Raw genomic sequence first — 22,630 nt, forward strand, 5'->3', positions numbered from 1 at the left:
TGCTTTCAGTTCCTCTTTGAATTCAGAGGGGTCATTAGAAACAATTAACATTAAAAATACTTTTAATTTCTCCCATTTCTGCACAGACAATAAAGCCTTATTTCAAGCGGATCATGACTTTTTTCAAAAGCTCCGCATTTCTAGTATTAGCGAAAACCACCTTTCTGAATTTAATATGTAAGATTTATCCTGCTTTAAAAGCGTTAAGCAGCTGGTCTACAGTCATGAGGGCATTTTGTCTTCTTTCCAGAGAATGTGGAGCAGAAGTCGAATGTTTGCTACAAATTAAGCTTTCAGCCATCTCCATCCATCTGACAGAGCGGCTCCACCCTGCCCTGTCTGGCAATGGAGAATGCTGTGGTCCTGACACCCAGGTGCGAAGGCCCGGGCCTCCCGGCTCAGCTGGAAGGGCCGGGGCACCACAGGGACGGGAGACAGATGGAACCACCTGCCCTCTGCCAAGGGCTTTGGGTACCACCAGCACCCACACCATCTTCTAATGACGAAAACGTTCAGTACACAGCCTACCAAGTTGTCCAGAAAAATAACTTGATAAAAATCATACACACAAAATAAAACCTATTTTAAACAGGACATACTCTTCACTTTTGTCTTCAAATGAATCTGTGCCAGGCACTTGCACATAAGGGTCTTCTCATGATAGCCTCATGAAATAAGCACCATCCTCCCCATTTCCTAGCGGCACTCAGGGGTCTGAGGACCTGCTCAGAAGGCCCCGGAGGAGCCAAACAAGGAGTCAGATCCAGGTCATCTTACCTCTATCCTGCTGCTATGTGTGAGTACACAAACAAAAACCCAGCTCTAGGAACAAAGGCAAAAAATTCTCATCATTGTTAAACCCAACCGATGACGTACAGGTATTAAAATACAGTTCATGATATTTCACGTTCTATCCCAGATTCTCCTGCCTTTTTATTTCCAAACCGTGCCGTGCAAGCTTGCCGAAGATGTTACATGGGTTCTGAAATAGCAGAGCTCCCTCAGGAGGGAAGGGCAGCGCACAGGACAGCAAAGGAACAAAGATGGAAAACACACACCCTATCAGGAGAAGGCCGTTCCCAGGCCCCACAGCAGTGGAGCCGGGCGCTTAGGAGACGACACCAGCTACAACTCACCGGAGATGCACGGCAGGCAAGCCCTCTCCTTCCTGGAAAAGCAAAACCTTTAAGACCATACTAAAACCTGTTATCTCCAGGAAACCTCCTCAGTTTATTTTCACCTTGATTTTATAACAAAGGCTAAGGATAATTTATTTTCTTTTTTTTAAAGAAAATGTATTTATTTATGTTTCTGGTACCATGCAGCTTGTGGGTTCTTATCTTAATTCCCTCACTAGGGATTGAACCAGGGCCCCCAGCATTGGAAGCATGGAGTTCTCACCAGGGGGCCACCAGGGATTTCCCAGGATAATTTATTTTCTTTCTCTCCAACTCTGTTTCTATCTGGTGAGTTCCTTGCTGCTAAGTCACTTCAGTCGTGTCCAACTCTGTGCAACCCCATAGACGGTAGCCCACCAGACTTCCCTGTCCCTGGGATTCTCCAGGCAAGAACACTGGAGTGGGTTGCCATTTCCTTCTCCAATACATGAAAGTGAAAAGTGAAAGTGAAAGTGAAGTCGTTCAGTCATGTCTGACTCCTGGCGACCCCATGGACTGCAGCCTACCAGGCTCCTCCGTCCATGGGATTTTCCAGGCAAGAGTACTGGAGTGGGGTGCCATTGCCTTCTCTGGGTGAGTTCCTTACTCTCCTTGAATCACATTTACTGAATGCTTTTCCTTCCAGACACATTATATTCTCTTTGCAGGCAGAGATCATGACTTCCTTCTTTGACATCATCTAAATGAAACTATTTGGATGATGCAAAATGTTATTTTACATACAATAAGATTTTCAAATGCTCGTTACACTAACCACTTCACTGAAGTGAAAATTTGAATTCTGAGTAATTAAAAACCATGGAACATAGTAGACATGCAAAAATATCCCCAGTGGAAATGAATATAGTGTTAGAAAACACATTTTTCATCAATATGAGAAATCTCACCTCTTTCCTCTGTTCAGTGTTGATGAATAGCCTGGTTCCTATTCTCCTAGGAGGGGACACTGGAAAGAATATTTAATTATAAGGTCCTGTTTGCTCATGGAGCAGTGTATTGCAGTATTTGATATTATACGCATTCATTGCTGCTGCTGCTGCTAAGTCACTTCAGTCGTGTCCGACTCTGTTCGACCCCATAGACGGAAGCCCACCACGCTCCCCCGTCCCTGGGATTCTCCAGGCAAGAACACTGGAGTGGGTTGCCATTTCCTTCTCCAGTGCAGGAAAGTGAAAAGTGAAAGGGAAGTCGCTCAGTCATGTCCGACTCTCAGCGACCCCATGGACTGTAGCCTCCCAGGCTCCTCCGTCCATGGGATTTTCCAGGCAAAAGTACTGGAGTGGGGTGCCATTGCCTTCTCCATACGCATTCATTACCTTATAAATAAAAAAGAATATGAATTCACAATGAGATATACTGCTTGATATTTAAGGCCAAAGCCTGGATGGGGGTGGGGTCTGGGGGAGGATGGACACATGTGAATGTAGGGCTGAGTCCCTTCACTGTTCTCCTGAAATAATTACAACATTGCTTGTTAACTGACTCTACCCCAATACAAACCAAAAGGTTTAAAAAACAACAACAAATACATAAATAAATCTAAACTGTAAACTATATATGTGTGTATATATATATTTAAGACCAAGTTTAACATTTGAATAATAAATTCTTCCTTTTGGTTTAAAACTGGAAATTTACAGTTCTTTCAACTCTGCCAGATTTACTCTGGTATTTCAGTATCTGATACTATTGTTTATAAACATAACTACTGGTAGACTTTTTAATTTATCATTGTATACAAGTAAAAAATTATCAGTGTTTTAATTCTTAAAATTCTCAGAGAAACTAAACTTATCTTGGTAGAGACAAGAAATGCATTATATATATATACCATTTAAATATTCCAACATTAAGGACCTATTGTATATAGCCTAAGGAACTTTACTCAGTATTTTGTATTAACCTACAAGGGAAAAGAATCTAAAAGAGAAAATACACACACACACACACACACACACGTGTATGTGTGTGTGTGTGTGTGTGTGTAACTGAATCACTTTGCTGAACATCTGAAACTAACAGGACATTGTAAATCAACTATACTTCAATAAAATTTTATTTTGAAATTCCAAAACCATCACAAACAACATTCGCAGACACTTATTTAGATCAGAGTCCCGTGCTTTCCAGAAAACAGTACTATTTTTCTCTTGAGGGGAACTACGAGCTGGCTGCCAGCCTGGCACTCAGACTCCCCCATGTCAGACACTGAGCCTCATTTCACAGCTGTGACATCCTTGATCACCATGACAACTGAGATTCCCAGCGGCAATGAGGACCCTTCATCACACCGGCCTGTTACACGAGACCACAGCTTTCACCTTCACACACACAGGGTCTCAGTGGTGAGGAAGGTGTTTCTGCTCAACCTTCTAGCTCTAATTTAAAGCCCTTGTTGAGATAGTCAGCGTTCTGCGTCCACTCTAAAAGGTCCACCTGAGTCACCAGGGTTGAGTCGTGTGCACAGAGAGATGGGCAGTTCGGGGCGAACACGCTTAAGCCCGAGTTCAACACCGAGCAGCTCCAGCAGGGTCCCGTATCCCTCCTTCCAGTCTGGACCAGCCCACTGGCTCCTTTCCACAGCCCCACTCAGAGGAGCTTCCCAAAAATGGCATGCCATCACCTCCCTTCACCAGGGCTGCAAAGCTCCACACACCACTCCAAAATTGCCCTTGACTCTACTAACAACATTTAAATCTTCTCTGAAAATGCCATGTTAAGTGGATTAAATGCACAAATTTCTTAAGAAATTTGCAAGCTTGAGCAAAATTTCTTTAGACATTTTATGGAAATAGTACATAACAGTATTTGGGGTAACATGAAAGATTACATTGACTCTAAAATCCTGAATGCAGGTTAGAGAAGGGAGATTGGAATCTTCATGCAGGACATTAATGTGAAGTGTTTGTATCAGTCGCTTAGTCATGTCCAACTCTTTGCGACCCCATGGACTGTAGCCTACCAGACTCCTCTATCCATGGAATTCTCTAGGCAAGAATACTGGAATGGGTAGCCATTCCCTTCTCCAGGGGATCTTCCTGACCCAGACAGCAGGCCCGTGTCTCCCACATTGCAGGCAGATTCTTTACCTTCTGAGCCACCAGGGAAGCCCCATTAATATGAGTGCATTAATAAAAGGTGATGCTCACCTGAACTCCAGGAGTTGGTGATGGACAGGGAGGCCTGGCGTGCTGTGGTTCATGGGGTCGCAAAGAGTTGGACATGACTGAGCGGCTGAACTGAACTGAACACCTAAAAATGCTTTGCCTCAGCACTGTGTCTATAGGAAAACTACCTGCGATTATTGGCCTGTGATGTTCCCCCTGTACCAACCTGCACCAGTTCTGGCATGGTGAAAGTTTACTAAATATTTATGCAAGAATTCCAGAGGGTTTCATTATCGAGAACACTTCAGACTTCAGGGAAGGTGACAGTCACCCACCAAACTCTATGAGATTCTCATGTAGATCACGTGAACCAACCAAAATTTACCCAAATGCACCACAAGCCGCTCAGAGCTGTTGGCTAATTCACTTTCAAATTACTGCTCTGTCCTACCTTCTGAAAAATCATGCTTCTGTTAGCGTAAGTGATGCTGTCGGGATGACACCACTGTGTGATGTTACTGGTGTTACGTGGCTCAATAAAGAAAAGCTAGCTCACGGAGCTTCCTGCAGCCCTACTTGAAAATCTCAAACAGGTTTTGGGAACACGGGGTTCTCAACCCTTAGGCTACTTACATCTGTATTTGTGCACGGTTCTAAGCAGAAAGTAAGCGCTCCACTTTATTGAAACGGGTTTCCTCTCTTTGGTGAAAGCTGAGTGGGAAAAACGGGCACTTTTGTGCCACCTCTGAACTACAGCTCCTGATGATTATTGCTATCACTGAACGGGCACTTTTGTGCCACCTCTGAGCTTCGGCTCCTGATGATCATGGCTATTACTGACGTCCGTACACTATCACTGACGTCCATATACTAAAGGAAAACACCAGACAGCACTATTTTACAGCGCTTACTTTACTTAAGAAATCATATTAAAATCAATATAGTCTTAAAATACTTAAAAATGCTATGTAATGTTAACTTAATTGGAAGGCAGATTACATCCTACTTCCCAGAGTTAACTGCTAAAAAGTGGGGAAAAAATTATTCAATTTCAGAAGGAAAAAAAAAAAGGATAAATACAAACTTTTAAATTTTATATTCTGGAGTTTTTGTTTGATTTCTGTTCCACAAGCTTCCTCCCAGATCAGCTTCCAAAACTCCTCATTGCCACTCCTGTTCTTCCAGATTCCACATTTGGGCAGTTCATTCTGCAGCCCTTCCAATCTTATCTTCAAAAAGAACAGTATATATGTGCGTGGGCATATATATATATATATATATATACATATATCGCACATACATATATCGCAAAGTTACATTTTAATGGCAAACAATAAGTCGGTGGGTAATTAGAAATTTAAAATGCCATTTCTAAGCATCAAAGGATAGCACCTGGATAACTTGCAGCTATCTAGTTAGGAAAGGATTATTTTCAACAGTAACTGATGCCAGAAAACTAACACCTTTAAAAGTCTCTGTCCCTTAATTCTAGGGGTTATTTATATTTAAAAACTAAAGGAAACAATTTCAAGGGAAGTAAACTGTTTTCCTTTCTTTCTTCTTTTTTTTTTCATCCTAGATGGTGGTAACTAGGAGTTAATATCGGAGAAGGCAATGGCACCCCACTGCAGTACTCCTGCCTGGAAAATCCCATGGACGGAGGAGCCTGGTAGGCCGCAGTCCATGGGGTCGCAAAGAGTCAGACACCACTGAGCGACTTCACTTTCACTTTCCACTTTCCTGCATTGGAGAAGGAAATGGCAACCCACTCCAGTGTTCTTGCCTGGAGAATCCCAGAGAAGGGGGAGCCTGGTGGGCTTCCATCTGTGGGGTCGCACAGAGTCGGACACGACTGAAGCGACTTAGCAGCAGCAGCAGCAGAAGTTAATATAAGGAGAAATCTTGGGAGAGGTGGTGGGGGAGAGGAGGGCTTTGGGAAAGGAAGGGAGAAAAGGGTGGGTAGGTTTGAGGGCGATGAGAGGAAGTAGATAAAGGTAACTTTCTCCTAAAATTCAGTTTCTAGTTTTATCGCCTTGACATGCAGACTCCAGAATTACCATACACTGTAAACCAATCGTCACATAGGAATATGCTGCTTGTGATAAAAGACGCGTCTGCCAGGCTTACAGAAAACAGGCACCGGGAGTCTAACCGCTTTTAAATATCATTCATCTCTTAGAAACTGATAAGGCCTGACTTAGGAGGTGCAGCTAGATACATGAAATAGCTTCTTTAAAACAGTGCCTCCCCAGAAGACCCCTCTAATCTCCCCAAGGATCTGTAGCAATAGCTTGGGGTGGAATTTTCCATTCAATTCAAGACGACGCTGAGGAAGTCCGGGGCTCTGGGAGATTGGGAGACGATAGGGGACGCTGCCAGGGTAACTCGGATGAGCACTGACTGGTTTTTCAGTCGGATTCCTACAGCAATTCCTCATTCAGGAGGTCGTTTCAGGCAGCACCCTGGACTCCCTCAGGTACCCAGGGCGGTCCCCCCTACCCCCCAAGGTAGGTAGGACCCTTCCCCCTCCAGAGGGAAGGGCTTTCATTCGCCGGGGCCTGTTCTCAAGACTCTGCCCAAAATGACTTGCGGTCTGGAATGAGATTCCCTGCTCTGGCCAGGGGGCAGCCCCCCCGGGAGCGTAAAGGGTGTGAAGGCCCTGGGGCTCGGGTCTCCCCTACTGTCCGCTCCCAGCATTTCACGTGTCCCCGAGGGGCCGACGGGGCCGGCACAGCTCCCACCAGATTCTGGGCAGAGGGGCTCCAAGAGCAGCGGCTTGCCCAAGGGAGGACCCACCCCCGCCATTCCTGAGCCATTCTGACGGTGAAGCGCACTTGAGGCCGGACGGGAACGCGGGTCCCGGGTCCTGGGCCGCGCGCCCAGCCCCGCCCCGGGGCCTCCCCCGTAGGCGCCGGAGCGCGGGGTGCCAGCCGGGCGCGGGGTGCCCGCCGGGCGCGGGCCTGTGCGCGCCGAGGCCTAGGCGGGGGCGCACGTCCAGCAACTCCCGCCGCGCGCTGCAGAGAAGCCAAGAAAAGCCGCGGTCAGCGTGCGGGTTCGGTAGCTGGGCAACCGAGGCGAAAACAAACGCCAAGTAAACATCCAGCCCCAGGAAGCCATTAAGCAGAGTGGGCGCTAATGAGCGCGCAGCGGGGACCCGCCTCCCGCCGAGGGGGCGGCCGCGGCCCCCACGCCGCCTGCAGCCCCGCCGGCGGCCGTCCACCTGCCGCGCTCCCCTGGCCTTTCAAGGCGAGCTGTTCGAAGCCTCAATTCCTGTCGTCCCCCAAAAGAGGCCCCGGGGGGAGGCCAGAGGGAAGGAGACTGGGATTCCTGTATCTCGCACATTAACCCGTTTTCCCGGGAGCCAGTGGAGGGCTCAGCCCAGGGGCGGGGGTGCAGGAGGGCTCCCCCCCCCAACCCCAGGTGAAGGGACACGGAGATGTCAGTACTAACCCACTTTCCGGGGCGTCTTTTGAAGCTTCTCGTAAAAATCAATCCTTTTGTATAACCAAATGTTCCTCTGTGCGCCCTTCAACCATTCCTTAAAACTTCAAGTGGCAGTGGCTTGTCCAGCAAGGACTGAGGGTCTCCGTCGAACGCTTCTGTCTGAGCTTTTTAAAGATGCCTTACAGCTCGCTTTGATTTGGGGAGCCAGGGTCCCTTCCCGGGCGCGGCCCGCGGGCCAGGCGGGGTCTCTGCAGCAGCGACACCCCGCGGTCAGCCCGGCGCGTCCCGGTGACACCCCCGCGGCGTCCACCGCGGTCCCAGGGCGGGTCCTGGGAACCCACAGGGTTCATCTCCCGGGGTTCAGCCCCCAGACCACACACGCAGACGGGCTTAGGAACTTCGAGCGCTATGCAAAGGCGCTTCCAACAGAACCTGCCTCTTAGACTGTTATCTTCAGCATTTTTAAAGCACGTGGTAAAGTGGTTAGTGTGCGTTAGAGCTCGGGGAGCCAAGGAGTCACTCGGCATCACCTAGGACTTGAGAATTACTTCCTTATGCTTTCTTTATACGTGATAAATTCCCTTTATCATAAGGAAGAAAGAATATATTTAATCATACATCACAGGAAGGAAAGAATGTCTAAAATCGGAAATCTATAAAAACCTATGAAGATACAAAAACTGATAAAAGGTAAGGAGAGATAACCACAAGTCACTTCAAGGAAATAATCCTGAAAGGAATTCCAGTGTACGTAGCTCGGTTATTTCCCACTACGGCGATTCTCTGTCTTCTGTTGGTGTGCGTGTGTGCCTTTCTTTTCAGCCGGTTGTCTTTCTCAGTGAAAGACACTGTTTACCAGCCACTACATAAATCCCTTGTGGCTCAGCTAGTAAAGAATCCGCCTGCAATGCAGGAGACCTGGGTTCGATCCCTGGGTTGGGAAGATCCCCTGGAGAAGGAAAAGGCCACCCACTCCAGTATTCTGGCCTAGAGAATTCCATGGACTAAGTCTTCATCCTTGAAATTCTCTTTTGAATCAATCTTAGCATCTCGTCACCTTATTAAGCAATTAGTTGAATCAAATCTTTGATACATGTGCCACTCAGTTCACCTGTTTCTCCCACCTTCCAACCCTCTACCCGTCTGTCCTGCCTGTGGGCTTGGGTTTGAGAGGTTTGTCTTACTTTTTAGATTGAGTCTAATCTGTATTCAGGTTCCACATACAACAGCGATCACTCAGTGTCCTCCTGTGTCTCACTTAGTATGATGCCCCCCTCGAGGTCCATCCAGGTCGCAAATGGTAACTTTTCATTCTTTCGATGGTTAAATAATACTACAGCACATCTTCTTTATCCACTCATCCACCAATGAAAACAGGTTGTTTCCATACCTTGGCTACTATGAATAATGCTAAATGAACATGTGGGTGCATATATCTTTCCAAATTACTGTTCTTGTTTTCCTTGAATAAATGCCCAGAAGTGGAATTGCTGGATCATATGATAGTTTTATTTTCAATTTTTTTGAAGAATCTTCATACTGTTTTTCATAGTGACCGCACCGATAGACAGGGGCTTCCCAGATGGCAGGTAAAGAACCCACCTGCCAATGCCGGGGTCACAGGAGACACAGGTTCGATCCTGGGTCGGGAAGATCCCCTGGAGGAGAAAATGGCAGCCCCCTCCAATGTTCTTGACTGGAGAATCCCATGGACAGAGGAGCCTGGCGGGCCACAGTCCAGGGGGTCGCAAAGAGTCAGACACGACTGAGTGTGCACTCATGCACACACAAATACACATTCCCACCAACAGTGCACAAGGGACCCCTTTCCTCCGCATCTTTACCAACACTTGTTATTTCCTGTCTCCTTTATAATAATCATTCTAATAGGCGTGAGGTGTATCTCACTGTGGCTGTGGTATACATTTCCATGGAGGTTAATAATGCTGAGCATCCCTTCCTGAACCCACTGGCCATCTGTATGTCTTCTTTGGAAAAACGTTTATTCAGATCTTCAGCTTATTTTTAAATTGGATTGTTTGGGGTTCCTGTTGTTGAATTGTATGAGTTCTTTATAGATTTTGGATATTAGTCCTTTATCAGATACATGATTTGCAAGCATCCTCTCCCTTGCTAGCATTTTTTTTTTCAATTGGCCACACTTGGTGGCACGTGGGACCTTGGTTCCCTGACCTGGAATTGAACCCACACCCCTTGCATCAAAAGGCAGAGTCTTAACCACTGAACCACCAGTGCAGTCCAGTGCTTTCATGCTTTGGCCATGTCGTGTGGCTTGCTGGATCTGTTTCCCACCCAGGGAATGAACACAGGCCACGCTAGTGACAGCCCAGAATCCTAACCACTAGGCCACCAAGGAACCCCCTCCGTGCTAGTGTTTAGTTGAGGACTTTTGCATGTATGTTGACCTGTAATTTTCTTTCCTGTGGCATCCTTGTCTGGCTTTGGTGTCGAAATAATGCTGGCTTCATAAAATGAATTTGGAAGAGTTGCTGAAATAATAAAGGAAAGTGCTTACATTTCCACTACTCGAAAATTTTAAAATACTTAAAGATTATCACTCTAAAAAACATGTGCTGGTTAAAGTCAACAGATGAACAGCACTGAGGGAAAAGAATCTTCTACCTCTGTAACAATTTAAAAATAACCAACATAATGTACACAAAGAACGTGAGTTTGGGGGTCCATCTAACTTGGGCTCAAATCCAAGCTCTGCCCTTATGGGCAAGTCATTTAACATCGTCAACCCTCAGTTTTTCCAGTTGCAAACTAGACTTAGTGATAATATCTTTCTCTCAGGATTTTTGTTTCTTTGTTTGCTTTACGACTATAACCATCTAAAAACTTTCTTTAATTGGGGTATAGTTGCTTTACAATGCTGTGCTAGTTTCTGCGGTGCAAGGAAGTGAATCAGCTCTGTGTGTAGATATAGAGCCTGGACCATCCCCTCCTTTTTTTTTTTTTTTTTTTTGAGAATATGATCATGTCTGGTAAGTGCCTAGAACTATCTGATAAACAGGAGGAGATCAAAGCACAATTAACAATCCTTTTGCACCCCATAAATCCAAGTTTGACCTAGGAAACTGTATCAATTAAAATTTTTTTTTTATAATTTTAAAATTATCAATTAAAATTTGAGGGCTAAAAAATATAGAGAAATTACTACTCTGTGCAAAATTGTCTTAAAATCTTAATGCTTATTTCATAAATTAACTGGGCTATAAATATTCTAAAGACTCAGATTAATGAAAATAATGAAGCAAAGCCATAATCATATATCCATTAAAATTTTTACTATATATTGGCATCACACCCTTTACTCATGTTAAAGGAATAAATTGCATGCACTAATTCTCTGTGGCTGTGTAACAAATTACCATGGCTGTAACAATTTAAAACAACACACAGTTGTGATCTCTGAGTTTCTGCGGGTCAGAGTCCAGGGATGGGACGGCGCAGCCTCCTGCCTCGGGCCTCACGAGGTGCTGGCCAGGCTTCTTCTCATCCGGAGGTCTCACTGTGGAAGCGTGTGTCCCTGCTCACAGGGATGTTGACAGTATCGTTTCCTTCGGTCACAGGACTCATGGTCACTAGCATCTTCAGAGTCAACAGAGGGAGGCAAAGTGAGTTTACCAGCAGTCTGTATCATGGTCAGGAGAGCGGTATTTGTCATCATTGCTGTAAGCTGTGGGTTAGAACCAAGTCACAGGTCCTGCTCTGTGAGTCAGGGAGGGGATTCCACAAAGGCGGCAGCAGCAGGACCCTGGGCCACTGTGGGTCTGTCTGCCACCATCCACCCTCTGGCTTTTATTATTCAAACACATTCAGCTGCTCCCAGGGCTCCCAAGATTCTTATCTCTCATAGCGCAAACTCAAAGTTCATCAGCTTCTCACTGGAATTAGAAAAAGGTCAGAGGAGGCTCCTGGGTCTAATCAAGTTCAGTTTCTGCCCATCCATGGACCTGAGAAGTGAAGGTCGCTCAGTCGTGTTCGACTCTTTGTGACCCCACAGACTATACAGACTCTCCAAGCCAGAATCCTGGAGTGGGCAGCCTTTCCCTTCTCCAGGGGATCTTCCCAACCCAGGGATCAACCCAGGTCTCCCACATTGCAGGTGGATATTTTTACAACCTGAGCCTCCAGGGAAGCCCAAGAATCTTGGAGTGGGTAGCCTATACCTTCTCCAGGGGATCTTCCTGACCCAGAAATCGAACCGGGGTCTGCTGCATTGCAGGCAGATTCTTTACCAGCTGAGCTATGAGGGACCTGAGAAGCCAGACAGAAAATCATCTGTCCCCAGCCCAGCCGAAAACCATGGTGGCACAGGCAGCAGGAGAGGGCTATGGGCTGCTCATTTCACAAGAAGAGAGAAAGGAGGTGAAGAGGGGTCTCTGTGCTGTAGGAATCCTGAAGCCACACGGTGAGCTTGGAAGTTCCCCAGTGAGGCTTCAAGTCTGGGGAAAATCGGGCCTTCCCAGGCGGCGCTAGTGGTAAAGAGCCTGCCTGCCAGTGCAGGAGATGTAAGAGACTCAGGTTCGATCCCTGGGTCAGGAAGATCCTCTGGAGGAAGGCATGGCAACCCACTCCAGTACTTTTACCTGGAGAATCCCATAGACAGAGGAACCCATGGGCTACAGTCTACAGGGTCGCACAGAGTCAGACACAACTGAGCGACTGAGTGGGCCCACAGGCAGCACGCTGGGGATAATCCTCATGGCTTCACCATCGGCTGTTGGCTCCACCTTCTGAGTCTCTGCTTTGAAGTGAAAGGTATGGCGCTTGTTTGCAGCTGCATGGTCTCAGCCTGCCTCCTGACAGTGGAATCCGGGGGCTGTACTCTCTCCATTCCTTTCTGCCCAAGTGGGCAGTGTTTTTGCAGAAGTAGTTTGCTCAGAAACGTTGTGTGTCTCCCACGGACTTCAGTGAGACTCACTGCATGAAAAGAAGACCTCGCTCATAGATGTTTTTGAGATGATCTCTGTCTGGATCCTGCTGAGATGACCCTGGATGGAGGCCTTGAAGCTCCTCAGAGGCCCCAGATTGGCTGATTGGCTCTGAGGCTCCCCCTGAGTCCCTTGAAAAGGTCCTAGTGTGACTGGAATCCCTGACCTCGATGTCTTTCTGTTGCCCCCTCCAAACACTGTAGTCACATCCTTGGCTTTTTCTCCCAATCGTCACGTCTTAATTTTAGCACGTTAGTCATCGGGAGAGGCTGATGCCGTGCGCTCACACTTCCGCACTCCAGAACTGCAAGGGACTGAACTCCTGCGCCCACCACCACTTTGTGGTCACGCCCTCCATAGCCCCAGGGAGCTAATTTGCTGAACCAAAGAACACATGCAGCTGCTTCCTCCCGAACGGTTCTTAAACTCTGTTCTGTATCAGTCGGAGAGCAATGTGGCTGGAGCTCCATCGACGGCTGGTCTTGTGGGGTCTTCAGTATGCCCAAAGCTCGTTTGCACGTCTCTAGTTGAGGCCCCCCTCTGCTCTTGTACCTCTGGCCCCTCCTGGGCTGAATTCCTGGGGAGACCGTGGCCTCTCTCCCCGAACTGCCGGAGCCCAGCTCCAGCTCTGCGCCTTGTAGCTGGGTTTCTGGGACATACGTGTACGCCCCCTTTTCTCATCTAAAGATGGGAAGAGACAGGGGAAGCCCACACCCACAGCGTTGTGAAGACAACTGAGCTGATCGGTGCCTACAAGAGGGCCTCTCCTGGGGACGGCGGTGTGGGGCGTGCTGTCACGCGCGTGTGTTCCAACTGCTTGTGCCAAGGATGCAAACATCTGTGGAATGAGCTATGGTTTCATGCTATGTCCTGAGCGCTCAATTGGGTTTGATTTTTTTTAAAAAGGTATAATTTTATGTTTGTGTGTCTTCACCATAAGCCAGATTGCCTTCAGGCAATAGGTACAAATTAAAAACAGCCATTGATCAGCCCCTTTTCTACTCCAGAAGTCGAAGTAGTAAAACCTCAGCCATCCAGAAACTTAGGGAATTGAGATGAGCTGGACTGTCAGATTGCCTAGGTAATAGGATTTTAAAATAAAGTTTTAAACATTTTGTTCATTAAAAAAAAAAAAAGCATCAGCTACTTTCCTGGCTTTTTCCCCCCACTATGCATTATTATAGTTAATTTTACAAAAATAAACGTATAGGATGAAATCAGAAACTCTTCACATGTTCTGCATCTCTTGTATTTCTAAGAATAATCAAAGTGACTTCTAGTCCTGAGCACCTTCCAAGCACCTTCCAGGCAGTCTGGTGCCTTCTGCTTTTGTTACCTAATTTCACAGTTGTGTGTTGAACCTATCTATTCTAAGAAGTCAGGCTCTGATCGGTGCTCTGGGTCTCCTTAACAAACATGAAGCCATGCAACCTTGCAAAGTGGTCATTTCATTTCATAGGTGGGAAAACTGACCTAGAGGCAGATCTCTTGCTGACCCCAAGCCCTGTCGGTCCTCCCGGGCTGTGCCCCGTGCCTCTCATGATAACCGGGGAAACCTGGAGTTCACAGAGAGGGCCTGGTAGTGCTGTTTGCTATTTTGATTTTTTACTGACGCTGAAGCTGCAATACTCTGGCCACCTGATGCAAACAGCTGACTCATTGGAAACGACCCTGACGCTGGCAAAGACTGAGGGCAGGAGGAGAAGGGGGCAGCAGAGGATGAGATAGTTGGATGGCATCACCGACTCAATGGACATGAGTTTGAGCAAGCTTGGGGAGACAGTGAAAGTCAGGGAAGCCTGGCGTGCTGCAGTTTATGGGGTCGCAGAGTCGGACATAACTCAGAAACTGAACGACAACCGAGGAAATGCAAGCGCTTTCGTGAAGCCTTTATACATACGGCTGTTTGAAAGGCTGGATGGTCAGCTAAAACAGTGTTTAGAATCCAGAGCACCCCACCTGGGCTCAAATCCCAGTTCCACCACTGGAAAACTATGGCACTTTAACAAATGATTTCATTTCGCTGCACCTCAATTTTTCTCATCTCCAAAATGGATTTGAAAATAAAGTGTCCAGCTGACATGGTTTTTGTGAGAATCGAGTTAGTTGATACATACAAAGCACTTAAGGTAGGCTGGCCTGAAGAACTGCTTGCTGCTATTATGTTTTTATCAATTTTGTCAATATCAATTTACACAGTGCGTGGAGTCTGTGACATGTATTTTGATTTTTTAAGGTCATTTAGCTTGTTTCCTGTAATCAGTAAAGTTCAGAAAGGCTCAGGGTGCTGGAGAGTTAATCCTGTATGGGAAAGAGATCACAGAGTTGCAGGAATGCATCAGTGATGACATAGAGAGGGTTGATCCTGACCTGTCTCTGTGTCAACACAATCTCTGTGTGTGATTTTAAAAGACACACACGTGTATTCGCACACACACACACATTGTACACATCTCAGGCACTCATTTGTGCTAAATAATAAAGGCAGATTGAATCTCATTAAGACACAGCAGAAAGCGTTCTGCTGAGAGCAGTGAAAATAATGTTAACATGTTGAAATGAATTGTCTCAATTTAATTCTGCTTACTCTCTCTCTGGGGTATAATGTAGTTTGTCACGGTTGGTTTTCACTGAGTTCAAGGTCATAGGAAACAGTGTGCTAGATTCCCTGACACAAAAGCATCACTATGACTTAAAAAATCAGTTACTTCAGTGTTGTGTAAAACCAACAATTGTATGCACCTAATAATGTATGCAAAGTAGCAAAAAGAAACAGAATTTTCTGCTATTTTGAAAACCAATTATTTCTGCTACCAGAAATAATATACTTATAATACTTTTTTTCCCACTACTGATATGCAGAGTGCATCATGAGAAACGCTGGGCTGGAAGAAGCACAAGCTGGAATCAAGATTGCTGGGATCAATAACCTCAGATATGCAGATGACACCACCCTTATGGCAGAAAGTGAAGAGGAACTAAAAAGTCTCTTGATGAAAGTGAAAGTGGAGAGTGAAAAAGTTGGCTTAAAGCTCAACATTCAGAAAACGAAGATCATGGCATCCGGTCTCATCACTTCATGGGAAATAGATGGGGAAACAGTGGAAACAGTGTCAGACTTTATTTTTCTGGGCTCCAAAATCACACTGCAGATGGTGATTGCAGCCATGAAATTAAAAGACGCTTACTCCTTGGAAGGAAAGTTATGACCAACCTAGATAGGCTATTCAAAAGCAGAGACATTACTTTGCCAACAAAGGTCCGTCTAGTCAAGGCTGTTTTTTCCAGTAGTCATGTATGGATGTGAGAGTTGGACTGTGAAGAAAGCTGAGCACAGAAGAATTGATGCTTTTGAACTGTGGTGTTGGAGAAGACTCTTGAGAGTCCCTCGGACTGCAAGGAGATCCAACCAGTCCATTCTGAAGGAGATCAACCCTGGGATTTCTTTGGAAGGAATGATGCTAAAGCTGAAACTCCAATACTTTGGCCACCTCATGTGAAGAGATGACTCATTGGAAAAGACTCTGATGCTGGGAGGGATTGGGGGCAGGAGGAGAAGGGGATGACAGAGGATGAGATGGCTGGATGGCATCACCGACTCGATGGACATGAGTTTGGGTGAACTCCGGGAGTTGGTGATGGACAGGGAGGCCTGGCGTGCTGCAATTCATGGGGTCGCAAAGAGTCGGACATGACTGAGTGACTGAATTGAACTGATATGTATATTTTTATTGATTTTCTCTATTAATGTCTTCATGTACAATTAATAGAACAATGCCCACCTGCACACTGCTGAAAATAATGAATTCGATCTTTCTACCCCATCAGAATCTGCCAAATGCTAGCACTTTCCCATAAATCTCAGTTCCTACTAAATTATTCACATTTATTATATTAAAATTATTTAAGTGAACGATTTTATCTTGGTAAGCACTGACCCTCTGGGAGGGCAAGTGTATAGCACGTTCTTCTTTTCTGGGAATTGGGACCGGGAAACTGGGAAACTTCCTCTTCTGTGGAACTGGGCTGGGGCATGTGGGCATGACCCAGTCACTCAGTCGTGTCTGACTCTCTGTGGCCCCATGGACTGCAGCCCACCAGGCTCCTCTGTCCATGGGATTCTCCAGGCAAGAACACTGGAGTGGGTTGCCATCCCCTCCTCCAGGGGATCTTCCTGACCCAGGGACTGAACCCAGGTCTCCTGTGGCTCCTGCATTGCTCTGGCTTGCAGATTCTTTACCGCTGAGGCACCGGGGAAGCCCGGTATCTTTTTCTTTTTTAAGGATTAAAGTTCAATGTTTCAAAAGATATTACACAAGTATCTATTAATTTATAAATAAATGGTCAGTATATGCACTGGTTTTAAAATATTTCATTTTAATAACTACCAAGCGTTCATTTCACGGGTCAGCCATTCTTTGTTTCATCTATTACATATGAAAGACAAATCTGTTGGTCCAAATCGTGAATGTGTGTGTGTGCTTGCTTGCTCAGTCGTGTCTGACTCTTTGTGGCCCTGTGAACTGCAGTCTGCCAGGCTCCTCTGTCCATGGGATTTCCCAGGCAAGAATACTGGAGTGGGTTGCCATTTCTTTTTCCAGAGGCTCTTCCTAACCTAGGGATAGAACTCACATCTCCTGTGTCTCCTGCATTGCAGACAGATACTTTACTAAGCCATCAGGGAAGCCCGAAAATCATGAGTACGTTCGTTTGAACAATTAAATAGGATTTTCTACCCCACGTAGGGTAAATGGGGCTTCAAAGCCCTCGCCACACCACATCGTGTGTGGAGTGACCGGTGGGCTGGCGCCTATGGCCAGCTTGCCCTAAGATGTCTTGCCCTGCCCTTGTCCAGCTCTTTCCTTCAGGATGTGCTCCACAGCAAATGCCATGCCAGACGCTGTGCTCACGGCAAACTAGAGGCACCTGTGCTCGCAGCTACATGAAAAGAAAAAAATGGGCACTGAATTTCCCCGGAGAAGCTGGTGGCGCCCAGGAAACCCTTCCCTGCAGACGCCTCTTGAAACACAGTAAGAGAATCTACAGGTCAGGGTGCTGGGGGAGGGTGGGGAGGTCGGATGGTTAGGTGCAGCCTGGTTCCTGCTGATTCTACTGCAACAGCCTGCCTGACGTCAGTATCTATTAATTTAGTTGAATGTGGGAGTCTAGACCCTTCCAATGAAGGGGAAGATGGAAGCCGTGGAAAAGGAAAAGTAAGTTCGGGTTTAGCCACTTAGGGGACTTCCCTGGCGGTCCAGCGCTTAAGGCTTTGTCTTCCAATACAGGGCGAGCAAGTTCAACCCTTAGTCGGGATCGAACCCACGTCTCTTCCATCTCCTGCATTGCAGGCAGGTTCTTTACCAGCTGAGCTGCCTGGGAAGGCCACAGGATACCGCATCCCTCTCAATTAGCTTTGTGTTGCAGATGTGAGTCCTTGTGCCAAAGAGCCACAGGATGGACATTTGAGGTAAGATAGAAATCACATCTTAAATACACACACGAGGCCGTGGGGAGTCGTTTTCTAAGTTGGAAACTCACTCCATGTTTCTTACAAACAGAACTGTATAAAATCTGTCCAATCTCTCAAAGGTCAGTTATAAAAACCTGTCTTAGAGCAGACTTTTTGGCCTTCAGAGACTGAAGTTCTTAGTTCCTGGGCCTGAGGAAAGTCCATGAAAACCGGGGAAGCATGATATGACCTAAGGAAAATCGTGCTACCAGGTCGTAACCCACGAGAAGACAGCGTCTGAAAGCGGGGCGAGTGAGCCCAGACACCATCCAGTCCCCCCTCCAGGCCTGCCCCAACACGTCGTCCCACTTACAAAGCAGGGAAGCAGGACCAAAGGCCTAGAACTCGGAGCACTGCCATTCAGATCCGCCCTCCAGAGTCCAGCTAACACAGACTTCCAGAGTCCAAGGGCCTGTTTTATGAATAAGTGCAGGCACTTTCATGGGGTTGAGCCTTCGTGCAACTGATGCCAAGCTGGGCAGCACCGTGTCTCTCAAATCCTGGTGAACTGCAGGTAAATAATGTGCATTGCATTCACTTCTAACCCGAAAAGTGAAAGTGAAACTGGCTCACTCGTGACTCTTTGTGAGCTCATGGACTCTACAGTCCATGGAATTCTCCAGGCCAGAGTACTGGAGTGGGGAGCCGTTCCCTTGTCCAGGGGATCTTCCCAACCCAGGGATCGAACCCAGGTCTCCCGAATTGCAGGCGGATTCTTTACCAGCTGAGCCACAAGGGAAACCAGAAGACTTAATTAAAATTGGTTAAATATAGTAGCAGAAACAGAAAGACTTCTGAAGCATCTGGATCAGACAGACACCGAGCCAGGACAGAGCCTGGGGAGGGAGGCTGCCCTGGCCCCTCAGGGTCTCTCCCACCAGGAAAGTGGACCAGAGGATTTCCAAGCTCCATTTAACTCTGCAACTGTTCAAACTTCAAGAGTTTCACATCCTTGGTTATAAGAAAAATGAGATAACTAAATAAGTCCACTAAAGCCCTTAAGATCTTCAATGAATTCAGTCTCAGAGACAGAAAGTTTTTGTCCCCCCAAAAAGCCTATTTTAACTTCTTCGAAGCATGCAAAATTTACCAAGAGTATTTGCTGAACATTATTAAATATTTTTAAACGTTTCATTAAAAACTGGTTTTTTCCCCTATTTTTACTCTCTACCATTTTTAATCTACTTTAGCGACAGCATGCTATTTTGAGCAGGAAACCTATTCTTTAATGTCTATAAACTAGATCTCTTTTTATAATTCCCTCATAGGACCTGGTTCAAAGTCTATGGCACCTCAGTAATTGTTTGCCCCGCCCCAAAATAAAAGCATTAGTTAGGTGTTCGTATAAATTCCACACAGAAGGCAAGTCCTTTGTAGTCACTAAATTTCCTCGGAATATTTTCTCAAGAGCCTCACCCACAGCTTTAAAAAGGAGGGCAGGAAAAATGCCAGCTGCAATCTCCCACCCTCATTAGGGCCCCCTGTCAGAAATCGGTTAAGGAGCGGGGAATAAGGGGTAATTTTCCTTTAAAATGGAGAGGAGTTTCCTTTAGAAAGGAAATTCGCTGAGGAAGTTGTTTTAGAACAAATAACTGTTCGGGAGGAAGCCGGCAAAAGGTGGGAAGAGGTTCCCTTTGATTCCCCAGTCTGTGTATTTGGGCTCAGACCAGACAACATTTTATGCACATATTAATAGAATGCAAATGAGCCTCCTGCGAGGACAGTGGTATTTGGCACAAAGTATTGTCAACAGAAAGCGCTTGGGTGTATTTTTTTAATCCCATCAAGGTGCCCCGTCGCAGTGGGGGGGGGGGGTGGGTGGGTGGCGGTGTTGGGGGTGGTGGGTGGGTGGCGGTGTTGGGGGAGGTGGGGGACCCCGGTGCTTGGGAATGGATCCGGGTCTGACCTCCAGTTGGGCGGAGAGCAAAGCGCTTTTTCAGTCTCCACTTCAAGGCCCTCTCTGGAGCTGTGAGCATCCTCTTCAAAGTCCTCAGGTGCTACTGTTTACTCAGCTCTGCTCACGGGCAGCGAGGACCCCCCAGAGTCACCTGGAGCTTCGGCCCACAGTGTGTGGCCCCCAGCGCCCCACCTCAAGCGCCCCTCCAGGCGCTGACTCAGCAGGTCTGGAGGGCCTTGGGGCTCTGCTTCCCCAGGGTGTTGCTCCCCCACCCCTCCACCCCCAGGCCCAGGCTCGGAAACTCACTGCTCTCAGCATCCATTTGATTCTCGGGTGAAAGGGGGATGCAGCATGGAGCTTCCTCTGCAGTGGGATGAGGAGATGAGGACATTCTTATGCTCTTGCAAGCAGGGGCCAGTTCAGTCAGTTCTGTTCAGTTCAGTCGCTCAGTCGTGTCCAACTCTTTGCGATCCCATGAACCACAACACGCCAGGCCTCCCTGTCCATCACCGACTCCTGGAGTTGACTCAAACTCATATCCATTGAGTCAGTGATGCCATCCAGCCATCTCATCCTCTGTCGTCCCCTTCTCCTCCTGCCCTCAATCTTTCCCAGCATCAGGATCTTTTCCAATGTATTGGAGTTTCCGCTTCAGCATCAGTCCTTCCAATGAATATCCAGGACCTCCTTTGGGATGGACTGGTTGGATCTCCTTGCAGGGGCCAGAGGGACGCCTAGAAAGCTCCACAGGGTGAAGCCTCTGGGCCGAGGTGGGGGTAGGGCAGGGGCCAGAGGTGGAGGAAGCCCACAATTTCCAGGTCCAGCCTTTGTCTTTGCACAGACTGCTTACTGGTAGATACAGAGAAGTCGTTCAGCCTCAGCCAATGCTGTCCCATCAGCTATAAGCACATTTCAGAGAAACACTGAAAGTGAAAAGTGAAGTTGCTCAGTCATGTCTGACTCTTTACTGTAGCCTACCAGGCTCCTCCATCCATGGGATTTTCCAGGCAAGAGTACTGGAGTGGGTTGCCATTTCCTCCTCCAGGGGATCTTCCCAACCCAGGGATCGAACCTGGGTCTCCAGCATTGTAGGCAGATGCTTTAGGTCTGTGCCACCAGGGAAGCCCTCAAACACTAAGTGCTTTCTAGTCGTGCAGTTGCTCAATTCCTCTGAAGACACGGCTTAAACGCCCCCTCCGCGGCAGACACTGTTCGGGGCTTTTGGGAGACACTGGGGATCAAGACGAAGCACACAGATAAAGGCTTCCCTCCCATGGAACCAGCGGGGAGATAGACTGGGCGATGATCTGCGCAACTCAGGGTGCAGGGGGGGGGGCGGGGGGCGGGCACAGCGAGGGGGGCGAGGGCACCGGGGGCGGGGTGAGCACGGAATGGGCTCCGTCTGGGCGAAGGTACTAGACCACGGCCCTCCGGGCGCTCCAGGGGCACCGAGTGGGCCTGACGGGGCGGACAGTGCCCGGGCCAGGCTGAGCGTGGCCATGGGGCAGCGACGGGACCGCGGTGACGCCAGGTGGATGGAGGCCGGGCAGGAGGGGCCCCCATTGTGCAGGGACGGGGCGCGCCGGGGGCCGGGGGGGGGGAGGAGACCCCGGGGACAGCGTTCCGCATACGGTGCAGAGCTGGGCCGTTTGTGTACGAGGTTGCCGGGGCGGGGGTCCGAGGTTTTGTGTGATTCCCCAGCAAACGCACACAGACCCCCGAGGAGGCCGCCCACGTCCGCTAGAGAGAGCCTGCACCCGGGGCGGCACAGACGTGGCGGAGAACCAGGGACGCGGCTCCTCTGGCCGGTGTGGACCCCGGAAGTCTGACCCCAGGGCCGAGGGGGATTCACTGAGGGGGATCCATCCGGCCCTCGGGGCTGCGGACGTCTTGGGGGGCCGCGGGAGGCGCGTCCCAGTCTCTGCCCCGAGCTCACAGCACCTTCCCACCCCCCACACCCGTGTCCAGGGTCCCCTTTTCTTAGGACACCGTTTCTCCTGGCCTAGGCCCCCCACCAGGACGGCCCACCCTGACTACTCACGTGCTCCCAGGCCCTGTTTCCGGTCCCTGCGGGAGGCCTTCAGCACCTTTTCCGAGGGGACCCGAGTCCCCCCTCACTGAGGGCGCACTGCTCCTCTGTGGGTCCTCTTCCTCCTCCGAGGCCTGCCGGAGCCTGGGTCTGGGTCCCAGCACCCACCGGCCCGGACCGTTTATAAATGGGAGCTGTGTGGCCTGGGGCGCCCCCTGGACCCCCAAAAGATGTGGTGTCTCCACAGCCTCACAAAGGTGCCCCAGGGACCTGCGTGGGGTCCAGTGGTGAGGACTCCACACTTTCCACTGGGTTCAGCCCCAGCTTGGGGAACTAAGATCCCGCAGGCTGAGTGGTGTGAGCAAAATGTAAAAACACCACCTTGTGTTAGGAGCTGAGGGCGTTCCAGACACACTCCAGCCCTCGGTGTGCTGTGTTCCAGGGAACCGCAACACAGACACCCCTGAGGACGCCCTAACAGCAAGCGGCAGACATGTGGCAGCAT

General features: G+C 48.2%; 1 long non-coding RNA gene across 1 annotated transcript in view; it reads right to left on the reverse strand.

Annotated features, from left to right (window-relative positions):
- The window catches only part of LOC113898666, a 62,117-nt gene extending 54,163 nt beyond the window's left edge, over window positions 1–7,954 (reverse strand). Inside the window, exon 1 of the long non-coding RNA XR_003512707.1 lies at window positions 7,736–7,954. This is a non-coding gene — a long non-coding RNA (uncharacterized LOC113898666). The remainder of the gene's footprint in view (window positions 1–7,735) is intronic.
- Between the last annotated feature and the right edge of the window lie 14,676 nt (window positions 7,955–22,630).

The sequence above is a fragment of the Bos indicus x Bos taurus genome, chromosome 9 (genome assembly GCF_003369695.1).
Source record: "Bos indicus x Bos taurus breed Angus x Brahman F1 hybrid chromosome 9, Bos_hybrid_MaternalHap_v2.0, whole genome shotgun sequence".
Lineage (NCBI taxonomy): Eukaryota > Metazoa > Chordata > Mammalia > Artiodactyla > Bovidae > Bos > Bos indicus x Bos taurus.